The 8,766-nt window shown below is 53.7% G+C and overlaps 1 non-coding gene across 1 annotated transcript; it reads right to left on the bottom strand.

The window, feature by feature from the left end:
• Positions 1–728: 728 nt before the first annotated feature.
• Positions 729–810, bottom strand: TRNAS-AGA (transfer RNA serine (anticodon AGA)). Its single transcript has one exon. It is a non-coding gene; the product is annotated as a tRNA-Ser (tRNA).
• Between the last annotated feature and the right edge of the window lie 7,956 nt (positions 811–8,766).

Below are 8,766 nucleotides of genomic sequence, written 5' to 3'. Positions count from 1 at the left end.
AGCTGAGAGCTGCCCCTGCCACCATGCAGTGTGCCAGGGAGTCAGAGAAACCCCAACCCCTCCTCTCCCTGCCTGGTATGGATCCTGCCCTGCCCAACACTGCTGGGGGTGGAGGTGGCTCCCAGCCACCCCAAGGCAGGGCTGGACGAGCTGGACTGGCTGGTGCCCTGTCTTAAATGCTGCAAGGCATCCCAGGAAGGCTCTGGGCAGCCTGAGCTGGTAGAGCCTCTCGGTGAGGCTCTTCCTGCCACTTGCCTCCTGCTCCACACCAGTCTGCCTTCATGACACCTAAAGTGAGGGGCACTTCGTGAGTGCTGGCAAGGTGTCAGATCGATGAGGTGTCTTCCCTTCACCTTCAGCAATGAGGGCCATGTTGTGCAGGCTCTCTCTGGAGATGAGCTGCTGCAGTTTCAGGTGTAGGGAAGACAGCTGCTGGGGCTGTGCTGCTTGGGAAGTCAGGTGAGATCAGGCTCAACAACCAACAAGAGTGGACCTCTTTTCATGGCTCATACTCAGCACCTGTCCATTCTCTTCCCCATCCACCCAGGAATTTCCCATCCATCCAGGAATTTCCCATTCATCCAGGAATTTCGGGGGTGGGGGTCGAGGACAAGTGCTCTAGGCAAAGGTGTTTTCATTGTCTCCCTGGGCAGCAGGCACAGTGTGGAGCTGAGTCCCAGGGCTGCAGCCTGGTCAATTTTAGGGAGCCCAAAAAGGAGACTGCACCCCGTAGTTGGCAGGATTCAAACCTGCGCGGGGAAACCCCAATGGATTTCTAGTCCATCGCCTTCACCACTCGGCCACAACTACCTGCTCCAGCCCTCTCTGCCCTGCTGCTCACATGCCCTCTGCAATGACACCTGGCTCCCTGGGAGTTTCAGGGCCAGGCTTCACTCAAAGCTCTGCAGCTGGGACCTTCATGGAGCATGACAGCCACATGGAGCCAGGTTGCCAGAGGCCTTGACAGGTGGAACCCCAGGGACTACAGTTCAAGCTCCCAGTGCCTTTTCCTCAGCCAGGCATCTGGGATATCCTGCCACAGGGCATGGTTTCACTTCCCAGCTTCCTTGGGGCTGCTCTTGTTTAATATCTTTATTGATGATCTAGATGAGGGGATCGAGTGCTCCCTCAGCAAGTTTGCAGATGACACCAAGTTGGGTGGGAGTGTCGATCTGCTTGAGGGTAGGAAGTCTCTGCAGAGGGATCTGGACTGGCTGGATCGATGGGCCGAGGCCAATTGTATGAGGTTCAACAAGGCCAAATGCTGGGTCCTGCACTTTGGTCACAACAACCCCATGCAGTGCTACAGGCTTGGGGGCGAGTGGATGGAAAGCTCCCCTGCAGAAAAGGACCTGGGGGTGTTGATTGACAGCTGGCTGAAGATGAGCCAGCAGTGTGCCCAGGTGGCCAAGAAGGCCAATGGCATCGTGGCATGTGTTCAGAAATAGTGTGGCCAGCAGGAGTAGGGAGGTGATCGTGCCCCTGTAGTCAGCGCTGGTGAGGCCCCACCTCGAATCCTGTGTTCAGTTTTGGGCCCTGCACTCCAAGAAGGACATTGAGGTGCTGGAGTGTGTCCAGGGAAGAGCGACAAAGCTGGTGAGGGGTCTGGAGCACAAGTCTGATGAGGAGCGGCTGAGAGAGCTGGGGTTGTTCAGTCTGCAGAAGAGGAGGCTGAGGGGAGACCTTCTCGCTCTCGGCAATTACCTGAAAGGGGGTTGCAGAGAGGTGGGTGTTGGTCTCTTCTCCCAAGTGACTAGCGACAGGACAAGTGGAAGTGGCCTCAGGTTGCTGCAGGGGAGGTTCAGGCCAGATATTAGGAAAAATTTCTTTACTGAGAGAGTGGTGAAACACTGGAACAGGCTGCTCAGGGAAGTGGTGGAGTCAGCATCACTGGAGGTGTTCAAGGAACGTGTGGACATGGCAGTGTGGGAAATGGTTTAGTTGGCATGGTGATGTTGGTTGATAGGAAGCTGAAGGAAACCCCAGGAAGCCGTGTGGAGGAAAGGAGGGATTGTGGTAGTTGTGGTCTATTAGACCCCACCTTGCATGCTTTAGCGGGCATGGTGGTGTTGGTTGATGGTTGGACTTTGATGATCAACAGGTCTTTTCCAACCTTAGTGATTCTGTGGTACTGTGACTACAGCTGCAGCTCCTAGTGTCTTGTCCTCAGTCTGGCATCTGGGATATCCTGCCACAGGGGATAGTTTAACTCCCCAGCTGGCGTCTCGGCTGCTGCCAGGAAAGAAGGGAAGGCAGCTGTGTGGAGACAACCAGGGCTGGTGGCAGTTGTGGGGTGGGATATTAGACCCCCTTGTAGGCAGAAGGGCGGGAAGGAGGAGGGAAAGTCTGTCCCAGCACAGCTTTCACTGCAAATCCCGGAGGGAGCCTTCACTCCTACTCCTGGTATTTACTTCCCGTCTGTCTCCAGATCTTACCCCATAACCCTGGGATCTTCTCGCCAGTGCTGGCACCCTCACTGTCATCTCCTGGAGGCCCACTTGTGGACCTGGGAGGCTCAGCTGTGAGAGCCTCTGGCTGGCAGGGTGGGGACCAGGTCTCAAGCCCCTGAGGGGGACTCCAAGGCTGCTGTGAGCACTAGGGTGGGGACATTCCTGCAGGGAATATGGTGAACTCCTGGCAGCACCTCCAGCCTCCTGGGGACATAGGATGGTGTCAACCCTTGAACAAAGACCATGACTGCCCTGCAGGTCATTGCTTTTTAAGAGGATTGGTTTGTGAGAGTGGGAGAGATCTATGGAAAGGGCAAGGTGGAGCCTGGCTGAGGAGAAGTGAGGAGGGGCAAAGGAAAATAAATGGGAGGTGTGGATGACTTAAAGGGAGACGGGAGAGAGCTTGTTTTGGGGGAATAGGTATGACAAGAGCTTTTTTCCATCACTGGTAAGCATTGTCTAATACCTGAGCATGGACCAAAATATTAAAGGATCTGCAAAATCGATCATTTCCATCCCTAGATGAAAGCAGTTCCAATTCCCTTTTGGATCTGTAGCAGGAGCATTTTGAAAATGGCACTGAGTAGTTGGTATGGAGGTGGTACATGAGGGTGGGAGGTAGTTGCAGTCAAGAGGGTCAGCATGAGGAGTGGCTTGAGGATGTATGTGTCCAGGGGGGTGGAAGGAGGAGGCCGGCCAGTCAGTGAAGTGGAGGAGCAGGAGACAGGCCAGGCTCTGATCTGGAGGAGCAGGAGGCAGCACTGCCCACAGGTGCATTGCTGGTATAGTGGTGAGCATAGCTGCCTTCTGAGCAGTTGACCTGGCTTTGATTCCTGGCCAATGCTGACAAACATCTCTGTAGCCTGGCTCCAGGGTTTCTTACATCTTCTGCAGGCAGCCTCTCCTGCTCAAAAAATACCCAGATTTCCCCTGGGATTTCAAGCCGATCCCCTGGCCTCTCTGCAGCCTTGAGACCAACTGAGACCAATGCTTTCAGCCTGCTGGCAGGGCTCCAGGCTGAGCTCCTCACTGCAGTGCTGGTACAGGAGCCAGGGGAGAGGATTTTTTAGCCTGGCACGGAGCTGCACCTGCTGCTGCTGTGGCTGGTTGCACCTGGCAAGAAAAGCATTCTGCCATTGCGGGGCACAGATGACACTCAATAAAGACTAGGTGGTGGTCAAGGGAGAGACTGTGCTTCATGAGGGCAGCGCTGCTATTTTGGAGTGTGGTGGGAGGGAGCTTATTCTTGAGGCCTCCTCCTCAAAGGCCTGTCTGTCTGATCTGAAGTCACCCTGCTGACCTACACCATCCAGGCTCCAGCATTGCAGAGACTTAGTGAAGTTTAATGGAATGGGGTGTAATGATGTTCCTGGTAACTAAGAACTGAGACATCCTCATTTCTCTTGCAGCCTATAGCCTGGGGGCCAAGGGAAACATAAGGAGCCTCTCTCAACTAGACTCTCTACCAGAAGGGCATGAACCTTCTCAAGTCTCTGATTCCTGGGTTGCTTAAAGAAAAAAACAATGTTCTTTGCTCTACTGACAGCCCAAAACCATTCTGGGCAAGGGGTTGTATGGAGGGTTTGGTTTGGCAGAGTTTTTACAGATTCCCCCTCTGCATTCAGAGGTGCTACAAGTAGGTGGAGTTACGAAGACACGTACCTGCCCCAAAGTTCATGCACCTCAAGCAGCAATAACTGCTGAGAGGTTTTGGTGCTGCAACACTGAGGAGAGTTAATGCACCATCTGGGAGACTACACAGTGACACTGGATCTAGCTTTGTGCTTTGCTGCATGCTTGCATGTAAGATGCCTTGGTTTACGGCTGAGCAGCTTAGGTGCTTTTTTGCTCCTAAACACCTGTGAGTAGCAAGGTGCATCACCAAAAGGAAAGGACTCCTCCTAGGATTCAGGCTCAGAAAGGCAACTTGTCCCTGCCTGTTTACAAAGGTGCCCTCCACAACTGAGCTGAGCACACACGTCCAAGTTTGCATGCCACCTCAGGAAGTGTTGTCATCTCAGGCCAGTTCATAAGCCGCCTTCTGTCCTCTGCCAGTGGGTACTCAGAGTAAGCCGTGAAAAGTCACTGCTTCCTGAGCATACCTGCAAGATGTGCTGGGTACACTGGCAGAAGAAATGAGGTGAGCTCCCGAGTGCTTTCAGTGGCGGGAATCAAGGCTGAGCCTTGGAGATATCACAGGGCTGTGATGACCAGATTACAGACTCAAGCTCCATTGCTCTGAGGCTTTTTAGCCTTTCTCTTGCCTGCTTGCATATTTTTGGAGCTGTGGTATCATTTCGGAGAGCTCCACCCAAAACTGCTGGTAAGCTCAGGAGAGAAGCCACTTGCTCCTGGCAGAGCAGGTGGCTAACTGAGGGAGGAGGGGAACAAACCACCACAAGTCTCCAGCTATGCTGCACAAAGTCTTTAATGAGAAGGAGCAAATGCAGTGGCACAGAACAGAGACCAAGAAACACGTCTGTGGGGTTCAGGGAGTCACAGAGAATGGCCCATTTGCCAAGGACAAGCTGCAAACCAAAATGCTTTTTCCCATTCTGCTCTACTTGGTGGCAAGCCCACCAAGAGCAGTCCCTAACTCCAGCACCCTCGCCCTGTCAGCAAGAGCTCAGAGCAAAGCATAGCCAGAGGAGGGATGGCGAGGCCTGCTATGCAGCGAGGAGCAGTGGGTGCAGGTCCCTCCTGCCAGGTGGGATGAGGACACCCAGCCCGTCTGCAAGCCATGGCCATGCTCCTGCTGCAGAGTCCTCGCCTTCCTTCCTGCTGCAAAGGGGATGATTCACCAGCTTCAGCAGTTCAGACTGCAGTGGAGTGGAGGCAGACACAGCCCCGACCCCCCCAGACCAAGGGAGCCCCCAGAAGAGATGGGAACCCCCCCGGCACTCAGGGAGCTCCCAACAGCAGCTGACAGAGAGGATCCCACGGCTGTGCTCTGAGGGAAAGAGGTGAGGATGGGGCCCGGCAGGGTCACCACCACCGGGGAGGCCTGGATGGCCACCGTGGAGTCAGCGCAGCGGGCGACACAGGGCTCACTGCAGCTGCTTGCAAGTGGGGTTGGGCCAGAGGCCCCGCAGGGGCGTGGGAGACAGGGTCTGAAGCAAGACATCTCTTGGTGAGGGAGGCCAACCTGAAACACAGAGTAGAGAGGAAACATCGACACCCCCCCCCCATCAGTCTGTCTTTCTTTTCCTCAGCTCTTTCTGAAGATCCACTTTGCTGCCCTCCATCTCCATTTCTAGCTCCATGTCCAGAGAGGGCCTGCAGCTGATCTTGCTAACAAGCACAACAGGCGTGACATCTCACCTTAAGGCTAGATTTGAAGGACTAGGAGCAGAGCTGTGCCTAACTGGCTGCTGATTCCACCAGGACCTCCTTCTGCAGTTCCTTGTGCAATAGCATGGCTGAAGACTGATGAAAGGATCCCATCAGAAATAGGCCGGGTTGAACAGCTCGCTCAGAAATCACCTCTTAAAAACACATGCTGTGCCTGCAGCTCACATGGTACTTACTATGCCCTCCAAGTTTCACAGCACAGGAAGACTTTTAGAATAGGACCTAGCACAGTGGGTTCAAAGCACCTGTGGAAAGACTGATCACACCCCATCTCCAGAAACAAGAATTGCTGCATTGAAGAAGGCACAGGATACACTTGGCCATTAGGTTAGAGACCATCTGCTGCAGGTGGAAATTTTGGCAAGCAGACCTCCCTGCAGGTGAGCCCCACTGATCCCCTTCTGCTTGAAAGAACCCCCCTCTTCCCAGCTCTCCCCAGCCACCTCCACCAAAAGGGAAAGAGGTTACAGCCCTAGAACATTTCCATTGCAGGGCCAAGTTGACGTAGCCCAAGTATCAACCTGAGTAGCCACCATGACAGCAGTTCAGCCCACAGGGAGAGATGGAGCGGGCTCAGGCTTACCTCGTTCCTTGAGGAAAGGGAGGCAAGAGAGGAGGATGCAGAGCCTGGAGCAGCACAGCCTTTTATGCTGTGTCCCAGAGCCCCACAGCGTCACAAACATTCCTTTCTCATGAAGCATCTAAACACCTGGCAGTTGCCGCTTGCCTAAACCTCACTGGTGGTTAAGCCCTTGCCTCTTTCATCTCAAATATTGTACTCCCTTTTCATACCCTCAAACATGGATAAGGTTGATGTGTGTCCCAGCTTCATAAGGCCAATTAACTCGGAGGTCTCAGGCTAGTGTACAAGGAGATTTTCAGTGGGTTTGCATCATGTGGATTGCCTTTGTCACATCACCCCCCTCACAGTGAGCATGGCCACCAGTCATGGTGAAATTGAGCCATGAAGAACAGCTCAAGTCAGCCGTCAAGCGCTTTCAGTGCAGGCACTCAGGCTAACCCTGAGAGAAATTCCTCCCTGCATGTCATCGTAGACACACAGGAGACTGTGGGTAAATTCAGGCAGAATGTCAAGACTGCACCTGCATCCCGTATGGGAGAGGAGATGCACCTCTCCAGGGATGTGGCCCACATCGAAATTGACCCGTTTTGCTCAGCAAGGTTATCCCAGAGGCCAAAGGCCTGGATGGCCTGCCTTTGAGGAGAGGCTCAGGGCAGGGGGCCAAAAGCTCACAGCCCTTTTTCCTGAGTCAGTGATGGGGTGGCCCATTCCATGAATTTTAAGCTACAAAGGGACATTGGATCAGTCTCCCAGAGCACCTGGCAGTCATTGTGATGTGGAAGAGCTGGGAAAAGCCCTGAACTCCAGGCAAACATGAGTCACCCTGCTGTGGCCTTCAGTGGACATGGTGGCCCAGCCTCAGGCATGCCAGGGATACCACAGCTCATATCCCCAAAGTGCCCCTTTCCTCAAGGATACTTCCACACATTTTAGCACCATTCCTGAAATAAGCTGCTGCTTCTGTGCAATCTCACGATGCTGCTGCCTTCCAAGGCATTGCCTTTTGATGGCTGCTCAGGGGCCTATGAGACTCAGTGCACCCCAGAGTAATGAGGAATGGATGGAACTTCTGGAGGTCCTCTGGGCCAACCTCCTGCTTGGAGAGGATCAAACTTCCCAGGTACCTCAGAAGGCTTCCATCAACTTCTGAACACTGCCTCTGTCAGAGAGGTCACTGTCTCTTGAGCAGCTCTTCCAGGACTACACCGCACCCCTAGCTGCTTCTTTTCCCAAAAAGTGAGCTGGTGTTTCCCTTATTGCAACTTGTGAGTGTTGCCTCTTGCCCTTTTGCAGTGCACGTCTCAGGAGAGTCTGGCTCCATCCTTTCCATGACCTCCTGTAGCTGGTGGGAGGCAGCAGTTCCATCCCGTCCTCCCCACTTTGCCTCCTCTCTGCCAGGTTCGACAAAACTGGTGCCCTCAGCTTGAGGCCTGGTCCCCACCCTACCAGCCAGGGGCTCTCCCAGCTGAGCCTCCCAGGTCCACAAGTGGGCCACCAGGAGATGACAGTGAGGGTGCCACCCACCAGAGAAGATTCTAGGGTTATGGGAATAGCTGTGGAGATGGTCGGGAAGTACATACCAGGATTAGGAGTGAAGACTCCCACCGGGACTTGCAGTGAAAGCTTTCCTGGGACAGACTTTCCCTCCTCCTTCCAGCCCAGAAACGTCTATAGTCACTGATAGTGAAATGCAGAGCAGTTGGTGTTCCCTGCACAAACCAGCCCTTGTGCTCTCCATGGAGCCATGGAGCACACTCAGACCTCTTGGCTGATGCAGATCAAACCTAGAACTAGGTGCATTTTAAAGGTGGGATGAAACAACAAGGCTGAGAATGAGATCGAGAAGTGGGCATCCTTGAGGTGTCATTATACGGTCCACGCGAAATATGTGGTCCAATATCTTTCACTACAAGAACGATACTGAGGTGCTGGAGCGCGTCCAGAGAAGGGCGACTAAGCTGGTGAGGGGTCTGGAGCACATGTTTTATGAGGAGCGGCTGAGGGAACTGGGGTTGTTTAGCCTGGAGAAGAGGAGGCTGAGGGCTCACCTCATCGCTCTCTACAACTACCTGAAAGGGGGTCGCAGAAAGGTGGGTGTTGGCCTCTTCTCCCACGTGATGAGTGACAGGACAAGAGGAAATGGCCTCAAGTTGTGCCAGGGGAGATTCAGTCTGGATATTAGGAAAAATTTCTTTACTGAGAGAGTTGCAACACCCTGGAATAGACTGCCCAGGGACCCAGGGAGGTGGTGGAGTCACCCTCCCTGGAGGTGTTCAAGGAACGTGTGGACATGGCATTGTGGGACGTGGCTTGATAGTCATGGTGGTGTGTTTGTGGGGGTTTTTTTTGTTTGTTTGTTTGTTTTTGTTTTTTTAAATGGTT

This window comes from Gavia stellata, chromosome 13, assembly GCF_030936135.1.
Source record: "Gavia stellata isolate bGavSte3 chromosome 13, bGavSte3.hap2, whole genome shotgun sequence".
Lineage (NCBI taxonomy): Eukaryota > Metazoa > Chordata > Aves > Gaviiformes > Gaviidae > Gavia > Gavia stellata.
The sequence above is the reverse complement of the archived record's forward strand: the minus strand, read 5'-3'. Positions and strand labels throughout refer to the sequence as shown.